At 40.8% G+C, this 10,259-nt stretch overlaps 2 long non-coding RNA genes across 2 annotated transcripts in view; one reads left to right on the top strand and one right to left on the bottom strand.

Annotated features, from left to right (window-relative positions):
- Positions 1-7,152: 7,152 nt before the first annotated feature.
- LOC116690237 (uncharacterized) overlaps positions 7,153-10,259 on the top strand; it is a 10,986-nt gene continuing 7,879 nt past the window's right edge. Inside the window, exon 1 of the long non-coding RNA XR_004332199.1 lies at positions 7,153-7,291. This is a non-coding gene — a long non-coding RNA (uncharacterized LOC116690237). The remainder of the gene's footprint in view (positions 7,292-10,259) is intronic.
- On the bottom strand, positions 8,028-10,244 carry LOC116690236 (uncharacterized). The gene is made up of 3 exons (XR_004332198.1): positions 9,372-10,244; positions 8,836-8,933; positions 8,028-8,266 (listed from the first exon to the last, which is right to left on the bottom strand). It is a non-coding gene; the product is annotated as an uncharacterized LOC116690236 (long non-coding RNA).

The raw sequence follows: 10,259 nt of genomic DNA on the forward strand, positions 1-10,259 counted from the left end.
ACAAGGGCTGCCCGGTCCGGTCTGCTCCAGTTCTTCTGTAACTCATTTTAATCATTTGGACCAGCTGGACGAAGGAAAAAAAAAAAGAGACTAAAAGGCTTCTCTCATTTTTACTAACTGCGTCAGTTTTTGGCAGCCGGTCACTTTTCCCTCCAAATGAGTGGAGCTGCAGCAGTGAGTGCTGCAAAGAGATTGGTTCATCGTGACTGTGAGCTGAGCAGACAGAGAGGAATGTGTGACACATATCAGAGTGCAATCGTCTGACCAGTTCACTCTTTGGCAAACCATGTGCTCGGCTGCTGCTCTCTGTTCACAGCCTCTTTTCACTGCAAACTGGCTGGGTGACGACAATACGTGACATGGATGATTCATGATTATCTTAGCATGTAATATTGTGTCTGTTGTACAACTTTATAACCGCCTCTGAACATGTCTAGAAAGCTACATAAATGTGTTGTAATACAAGACTGTAAAAACAAGTTGTATAACTGTCTTCATTTTCAAGTGGTGAGAGATATGAAGTGATCTTGATATGGCGCAGCAGCAGAGCCAGTCAGCTGAAGCTGCAGTCTGTTGTCTTGTGTCCAATAGCTTTTTCAGTTGATTTGTTCCTCTGAGTAACAGTGTACATATTAACAAAGCCAAGTTCTGGTGTAATTCAGGTTGGAGTGTGATTCCCGCAAACTTCATACACCTGTAATGACCATAACAGAATTTATTCATGATGAGAAAACAAATGTGTTCATCTATCATAGTGTATAAGCAGTTAATGAATTGTAATTGTAATCAGGTTGGCCCTGGGGCACGTTCCCATGTCCCAGAAAGTTGTTTGTAACTGTTTGTTAACATTATGTTTACGTTATTTATTTTTTCTGAATATAAAAATATAAAAAAAATGTGATCACAAAAATAATTTCAGGTTAATCATCAGAGGATCAGTTGGTTCCCACAACTCAAATATATTCATTTTACTGCCACAGAGGGGTGCAGAAAGTAGAAAAAATTCAAACCAATTACTTAATTATTAAAATAGTTGAGGATTAATTTAAAAGTTGGCAACTAATTGATTCATCTTAGCAGCTCTAGTTGGCATTTGATATCATAACCATGTGAGAAAGACTGATGGCTTTAGAAAATGGTGACGAATGTTGATCTGTGTCTCCCAAAGTCCAAGTTAATGTCCTTGAATGTCTTGTGTCCACAACTTTAAGAAATTCAGTTTACTGCAATATTGGACCAAAGAAACTATTCACATTTAAGAAACTGGAATTGGAGAATTTCTGCTTTTTCATTTTTTAAATGACTCAAACTGATTAATAGATCATTTAATAGTTGACAACTAATTGATTGATCTTTGCAGCTCTACATGACTGGTCGGTTAAAATACCTAAACACCCACACAGCTATCCGCATACTTTGCGTTCCCTCAAGTGTTCTCCACGCCTGCCGATGTGCACCAACAGGTGGCCGACTGCAAACAATATGAACTACGCAGCACGCAGTATATACAAAGATCCCATGAATTCTGACTAAACACTTCCTGGTAAAGATGTTCAAGGTACTATCAACAGTGTAACACTGAAGTGAGATATCTGCATGAAAGGAAGGGAGTACATTTTAAGGTCAAAGGGAAACGCTGCAGATTTGTAACCAGTTTTGTATCATTAAAATGCAAGTAGTATAATCTATTGAACAATGTTTAAAGGTCCCATGGCATGAAAATTTCACTTTGAGGTTTTTTAACATCAATAAGCGTTCCCCAGCCTGCTTATGGTCCCCCAGTGGCTAGAAATGGCGATAGGTGTAAACCGAGCGCTGGGTACCCTGCTCTGCCTTTGAGAAAATGAAAGTTCAGATGGGCCAATCTGGAATCTTGCCCCCTTATGACCTCATTACCTCCCCATTCTCTGCTTTGCCCAGTTTTATGAAAAGACCATCTTCCTATCAATGAAATACTTCTTTAAATTAGAATAAAGCTATTTCTGTCCCCCCCATGAGGAATTCTAAGTAATGACAACAACACTGTTGGCACATCCACATGATACAAGCCTTCCATGATCCCGCACTACCCCCCCTCCAAGCAGTTGCTAAGATTAAAAAAACATAATGGACTCTTCAGAAGAGATACTAATCTTTACTCAAGTTTCTGCACAGGAAAGTCACCAGACGCCACAATCTTCTGAACCAGATAGACATAGAAAACATGGAAATACAGAGAGAGCTGTGTGGAGCTGACAGTCTCAACTAGCTTTGTAGCAACTCGTTTGGCAATGGCTTGAATGTAACGGACGCTCATTAAAAAAGTTTTACATTGCTCTTAAACCTACTTTTTGCCCAGTCTGTCCTTATTTCTTTGATGCAGATTTGATGCAACGAGTACATGTGGCTAACTCTCTCTGTTCACATCTGACGTCTTTTTTTATTCCATCGTCACAGTCACTCCATTGTCGGGTGGGTCAGTCAGCTTTCCCACCACTAATCCTTGGGTCCTGCTCTGTCTTCCTTGCATTTGACATTTCATCACGGACACACAACAATAAGTGATATTGTTCCCGTGTGCAGTCAGAGCCTGACCGGGCCAATTAACTTTGCCTTATGCCGTGTTGGCGCAGAAGAACTGCTGGATCAAACCAGCTGTGTCTGGCTGAACACACACAGAGGAACCATTGTGGCACGATGACTTGCCACTCTCTAATGTGTCACTTCCTCAGGACGCTCAAACACACACGTCTCTCCACCGGGGTCACCATTGGTTTTCCTCTGTATCGCTTCACTCCAGCAACTTTCTCCATACTTCCTTGCCCTTTTGCTTTGCTGTTTTCCTTTTCCCAGCCACCTGTTATGTTAGGCGAGCCCAAAGATGCCAATTTTCAAATGATATCTGCTAGCAAAAATTGCCCACATATCCACATATTGTGCCCATATTGAGGATTTGTTAGAGTGCATCCTCACCACTAAGGTCAGAAACTGCCCTTTTTTCCAGGCACACATCCCATACTCATTTGAACAGAGAGGCGAGTCGTCCTAATTGACTTAAAATTGATGCAAACAGGACTGAGATATGAGATCACAAAGTTGAATGTAGTGACAAAGGTGGCTGGTAACAATGTCGTCTTTGAAAAAAATCTGCTTCCCTTTAGGTTTAGTAGTTACAATAAAGATGGAATTTAATGTTGAGTTAACGCAAATTCCTTTAAACGCTACTAATTGTTTTTGACATGCGTTCTGTGATTTGGGCCTCGGGCCGCCCCATAGTTTAGAAAATCAGGAAGCGATGCAGCAGTGTTGTGGATGGCTAACAGAAGCAAAGCTTCTTGAGCTGAAATGGACAAAGAAACGGGTCTTCTTAATGTCAAGTTCAGTTTCAAAGCCCTTCCAGATGGTTCTCTCCACAAGTTATTTTCATGTACTGTCTATGTGTACCTGTCTCAAATACCACTTGAACATTAAAAACATGTAAAGTATGTTTAGAAGTAATCTTTATCCATGACGTTCTATTCCAAGGATTGCTCTATGTCGTTGAAAATTCAGCTGGATGTCACTCATTTAGGCCAGACGTCTGTTCCTTCCTTTGTGTTGTAATTCTGAACTCTAGTGGATTTCTGAGGACTATGGTTACCTGGTCCTCAGATCTCTGAAAGGTAAATCCAGACAGCTAGCTAGACTATCTGTCCAATCTGAGTTTTCTCTCACACGACTAAGGGTGCAGTGTGGACTAGCCAGACCTTCCTGTGCAGCACTGTGGAGGAAGGTCTCCAGGTCTGGCAATGCGAGACTAATTTAGAACAGATTAAAAATGTGCGATTAGTTTGTGATTAATTGTGAGTTTACTATGGACAATCAAGCGATTAATCACAATTGAATATATTAATAATAATAAAAAAATGTTGTGTTGTCATGTTGATGACTAAAGATGATAATGATGCTGGAGAACATGGGTGTCACAATGAATAGACATGAGAGGGTGAAAGGAGGGCTTCTGTGCCTCTCATGTATTTGGCTGTCACAGCAAAAGCGACTGGTGGGTGATAAGCAAAAACTGGTCTCAGCCTGCTCAACTGAGCAATGTGAGAGAGAGAGAGTGAAAGACAAAGAGAGGGAGAGGGGCAGAGAGAGAAAGACAAAGAGAGGGAGAGAGAGAGAGAGAGAGAGAGAGAGAGGGAGTCAGAGAATTTGTTGCCGACTTTACTCCTCCTTGCAACAGATAGCTGGCGTCGCTGAAATACTAATATCATGGCTCTGCTCGTAATCTGCTTCACCGCATAGACACAAGAGTACACACACAAACACACACACACACACACACACACACACACACACACACACACACAAAACCTGACTTTGAGCACACATGCGCACTCAAACACAAATGGGTGTGGTGGTGCTGACAGCACAGCAGTGGTGGAATGCAACTAAGTACATTTACTCAAGTACTGTACTTAAGTACACATGTTGAGGTACTTGCACTTTACTTGAGTCTTTTCTTTTCATGCCACTGTCTACTTCTACGGCGCTACATTTCAGAGAGAAATATTGTACTTATTACTCCACTTCATTAATCTGACAGCTTTAATTACTAGTTACTTTACAAATTGCAGTAAGATGTTTGCACACAAAACAAATGTAGTAAACTACCCAACAATATAACGGCTTACAAGTCCAGCTGAAATGATTAGACCATTAAACACAGAACAGTTTGGATCGTTTTCAGTTTGTAAAATGTGAGGATTTGTCCTTTTACTTTTAATACTAAGTACATTTTCCTGATGACACTTACATACTTTTTAAGTAACATTTTCAATGCAGGACTTCTACTTGTAACAGAGTATTTTTGTAGTGTGGTAAGAGTTCTTTAAGGATCTGAATACTTCTTCCACCAGTGCAGCACAGTGTGAAGAGCCCAGTTGTGTGGACTTGACCTGCACTGGAACACAGCACTGCTCACGGCAAAGCAAACAAAACGCAATGACAATACACACAGCTTTCATCCTATAAAACTTTTTCATACTAATGGAATGAAAAGGGATAGCTAGAAGAGGTTTAGATCAGTCTCTGATGGTTGGTGGCTCTAAGTGAGCTCTGTGTTTCCATCAAAACAACAACACACAAACAAACGTGACAACTACTTCAGGCCGCTGGGTCAAAAATATGTGGCAACCAGCCGGCTTTAGCTCCAGTGTCAATCTTCAGGCACATGAAAGCACATACGCAGTACCAGAACTCACACACAGGCATACACTGAGGGCGATACAGTGATACACACTTTTGCATTCATGTTAATGAGCATAAGCCCATGCATGACCCCACACATTTAAAGTCCACACACATCAAAAGCTAAGTTAACTCCATCACTAAAAAATGGTAAATTGATGAACTTCAGTCAATAGTTATTTTACTGTTAACAATCAATGAAATGATTATTAATACTCACGACTTATTACCGGTAATGCTATCATATGTGTTGTTTGAACAGTTTATTATTGCACACATGTATTAAGTATTTGTTTATGTTAATTAACAAATGATTTGCAAACCTTTAAGAAGTCATTTGTAACCCATCAAACAACTTTATTTAGATGGCTATTATAAAGTGTCAAATAATAACAATAAATAAAATAATAATAAAATAATTTATACTTTATTGCTCCCCATGAGGGGAATTCAATTTCACTCTGTTAGAACACACTACACACAGGCCTGAAATAATCTCACATGCTCAGGTCCTATACATGCACAAATGGAGAGATGTCAGAGTGGGGGGGCTGCGAATGCTGAACAGGCACGCTGAGCGGCTGTTGTGTCGGTGCCTTGCTCAATAGCACATTAGCAGTGCCCAGGAGGTGAAATGGCACCTCTCCAGCTACCAGTCCGCACTCTTTGGTCCGTAGGGGGACTTTAACCAGCGACCCTCCGGTTTCTAACCCAACTCAACACAGACTGAGCTACTGCCACCCATAATATCTGTCAATGGTAGATAAATGCTTTGTAAAGCAACTATAAACATTATAGGGTAGATGTCAACGCACAACATAATCAAAAATGTATGTTATAGACCACTAAAGATTTAATAGGGTCAAGTTAATGTTACTTGTTGCAACTTTATAATAGCCATAACGTTTTATTAACTATCTATACATCTATAACATCTATATCTATAATTTACCATTCATTAACAATGATTATTATAAAGTGTTGCCAAAACAGTGACAAACACTTATATAAACACATACCACAGAGGGGACGATCTAGTGTTCCTGCCAAACAGACAACATGGTGAGAACAAGACAGATCGTCATTAGCAGACATGATATATCTAGTCCCCTTGGCTACTTACAGCCCACTATTTGAGCCCCTCGGTCAGCAATGCTGGCAAGGCCACCATGGACAGGGTTGGCTTTCACTTTGCGGAATCACATTTCGTAGAGCAGCCACGGCCGGCATCCACAACACTGCGTGTCTACTGTAATGTGGCAGACAACACGCAGTGAAGGAAAGGAATGAAAGAAAAGAGCTAGAAGTTGACCAGAGAGAAAGTCGGTCTTGGTTTTAGGCATGGGCCGCTAACCGGATTCAAGTTATACCACGGTTTGAAAAAGTCAAGGTTTCAAAACCACTAACATTCTCTGACATACCGTTCCTAAGGTATGAGCCGTTTGTTTAGGAGTGGACAATGATAGAAATCTCTCTCACTGACAGTTTTCAGTGTGTTTAAAAATAAAATACATTGTGTTCAGTGGAAAAACATGTTGTCTTTTACCAAGACATTTAAAAAAAAGAATACATTTTAACGCTTTGATTGCGATACCGTGAAACCGTAATATTTTTGTTGAAGGTCATCATACCGTCAGAATCGTATACCAGCCCATGGCTACTTGGTTTCTTTTCCTTTTCTTTGCTACAGTTAATTTTGTCATTCAGGGCCGCACCGTTGCACCCCGCTGTCATCGAGTATGCTGCATTGATCGGTGAAGTCTATGTCATGGCTCAAGCATGGCCGCACTCATCATGGACGACACCGATGTCTGGACCTCGGTTACATTTCTTCTCAAAGCTGGAGGCAGCAAAAAAAAAAAAACACCGCTGGCTTAAGTATTTAAAAATGGCGGGTTTTAGGACCCCCCTCTTCCGTCCGTTATTAGCAATGATGACGCAGTGATTAGTGACAATTCACTCTGACCAATCAGTAGTCGGCAGATTTTCACGTCACCTTTTGGTATCGCCTCAGCTCACTTGGAACCTCAACGGAGGCGATACTAAAAATAGTACCTGTTAGCTAGTACCAGGTACTTTTGTATAATGGAAAACCAAAAAAGGGGAGTAGAAGCGTGTCAAGTCGAAAGTCGATTTCATACGTTTTCAGACAGTGCTGTATGTGGGAAAGGAAGCTCCATTTGCAGTGAAATGTTTTTTTTTTACTTCAAACATCTGTTACATACAAAAAAACTGCATAACAAGCTACAAGATGCGAAAATCCCCCAAAAAGAATTATAGGGGCTCTTTAAAATGCGCACATTTAAATCAGGGAAATAAAAATAAAAAAATGGACTTGGACGGTATTGCAAAAATCCTGGACCTGGTCTCAAGACATCCTGTTTGCTCTGGTGCTTCACAAGGCTCTCTTTGAGTCTGCCTGACCTTTGGAGTCAGTAGACGGAAAGGGTCAAAAGGTCCCGTTGTCTGACCTGCGTGTCAGCAGCTTCAAATATAAGCTGAGCCAATGTCAGACTCCCTAAAAATATCGCCGGCAGTCAACGGTTCAAGTGCAATCTCCTTCTTTGTATTAAAGTTAGTACAGGGACACTCAATTAATTTCAAGTTCCTGGAATATGTTTTTTCAAAGAATCATATGACGTTGTCGGCTTAGATATGAAACAATGTTCTACAGTCGTTGGTTTAAAATGTTCAGTGCAAAGTAGTTTGCGGTAGTTTTTTGTAGAAAGCGTGCCAAGCTAGTCTTAAAACAGAAAGAACTGGGATTTAAAGATTTTAAACCTTTTTTAAAACTCTAACTGCATTAGAGACTGACCCTTGAAGTTGTTACTTCATCAAACTGGATATCTATCAATTACAGACAACAGCTAGAGAAAAACAGATAAAGAGGTTTAGCTTCAGCTTTCACTTGGCCGAGGCCTAGCTCTCTTACTTTCAGTTGGCTGTCTCTCTGTGACAAAATCCAGCAAGAGTGAGGTTGTTCTACAGTCCAGACATAATCAAACCAGTGCGGTGTTTGCATTTTCCATCACCATGCGATGATACAGATGATGTACTACAAAAGACAATGAATAAAAAACAACATTGCCAATCTCAGTCAAAAATCAATAGCAGAATCTGACAGTCACATTGTATGTAAATAACTGCTTGTGAGAGTTAGATAATGGACCAAAGACTGAAGGAGCAGTGGTCCCTGCTGCCACACTTTGGCATATCACTGTTGCCTGTATGCCTTCAAAGGGGGAGGGGGAGACTATTTTAGTGGGGTGTCTTATGGATTGCTTAGTGCCTAAGGGTGTACTGCTGTGATACAATAGTAAAAGTAATTTAAAAGGCATCTTCAACACACAATTTAGCATTCAGTCAAATATTTTGTATACAAACCCTTTCATACCTATTGGCCAAATTATTTTCACCAGCCTCCCCCACAAAAGGAAATGCAATTGCTATTCCTACTATAGTTCACTAATGTGTTGTAAATGTTTCACATAATTGATAAAAGTAGCTCCTAAGTCAACATGGTAACATTCCTGGATAACACTGTTCCGCTAAATGTTACCCAGTCATAGTGCTACACAAACACCATAAGACGTCTGGTTTTGTAGGAATAATTAGAACGGTTACCTTTGCTTCATGTATGAGGTCTTAATGTCATATGAGACAGTTGTGTCCTCTGGTTGGCATGCTGCGTCTTTCGTGTGTTGTCCTCCTTGTGATGTACGCTGAAATTTGAAAAAAACAAAAACAAAAAAGGGGAAAATAAATATATTGTAGCCTTTTACACCCTTCATTGTTTTCACCAGATTAACTAGCTATAGATATCATTTGAAACGATAACGTTTCCACTTCTGTTGTCGAAGCAGTATTGACGTAACGCTAGTAAGCTAACGCTAGGTGGGTAAAGTTACAGCTTAGCTAGCAAGCAACCAAACTATCGTGATTCTACTCAGCTTCAGTTTTTTGTAGGAATACAATAAAAAAAACTGACAAAGTAGATACACATGCATCGTGAATTGTATAAAACAGGTAGGAAAATGAAATGTTAGTCCCATTGCCAATACAGTAAATCACATTCAGTGTTACACATTCTAGCTATAGCTACAGGATACGTTAGCTAATAACTGCTAGCTAGCTGGCTAGCAACGAAAAAGCATACTTACTTGTGAAGATACGGAACAGCAGCTTAGCAAATCCTGCTTTAAATTGTCCAACGTTTTGAAAACTGTCTTAGGTGAAATGGTTCGAGCAAATTAACACTAATAATTGAGTGTCGAACTTCACAGGGATCTCCTTATAGAGAAACAGCAGCCATGCCCGTCGAGTGTTTGGTTCCTTGGGAAGACTTTAAGAAGTGTCACCATTCCCTGTACAGCCTGGAACACTGCATTCACGACCCTAGTTCATTTTCAATATCCTGGAAAATATGCCAAATTTTCTTCTTTGTAAATCCCGCTACAGTACACAGAGCAGCGTGCTAAGTCTGACAGCCACTTGACCTAGCTAGCTAGCTACATTCTGATTTGGTCTCAGGTCAGTGGCTTGAATGTACGTTTTCAGCGGCAGTTTCAAAATGTGAGAGTTGCAGAGGAAAGGCGTGTTAATGGGCTTTTGAGCTTCTATGTACAGCATGTCCTATTTACCCACCGAACTGTCGTTATTTAACTATGACAAGGTAAAATGGGTTTTCCATTCTATCACCCCTTTAAAACATTTACAGACTCCGGCCATCACTCTCTGAAACCCTCATACATGCTTTCATCAGCTCCCGTTTGGACTACTGCAATGGAGTCCTGTCTGGTGTCCCCAGCCAAACCTTAGACATGCTCCAGTATGTCCAAAACTCTGCCTCCAGGGTCCTCACCCACCCCAACCCTCATCCACCTTCACTGGCTCCCAATTAAGACCTGCATCAAATACAAAATCCTCCTTCTCACCTACAAATCCCTCCATTCCCTGGCCCTACTGTACCTCTCTGATCTCCTCCATCCATACACCCCACCCCGAAACCTGCGGTCCTCAGATGCAGGCCTGCTCTCCATCCCTCACAC

This window comes from Etheostoma spectabile, chromosome 5 (assembly GCF_008692095.1).
Source record: "Etheostoma spectabile isolate EspeVRDwgs_2016 chromosome 5, UIUC_Espe_1.0, whole genome shotgun sequence".
Lineage (NCBI taxonomy): Eukaryota > Metazoa > Chordata > Actinopteri > Perciformes > Percidae > Etheostoma > Etheostoma spectabile.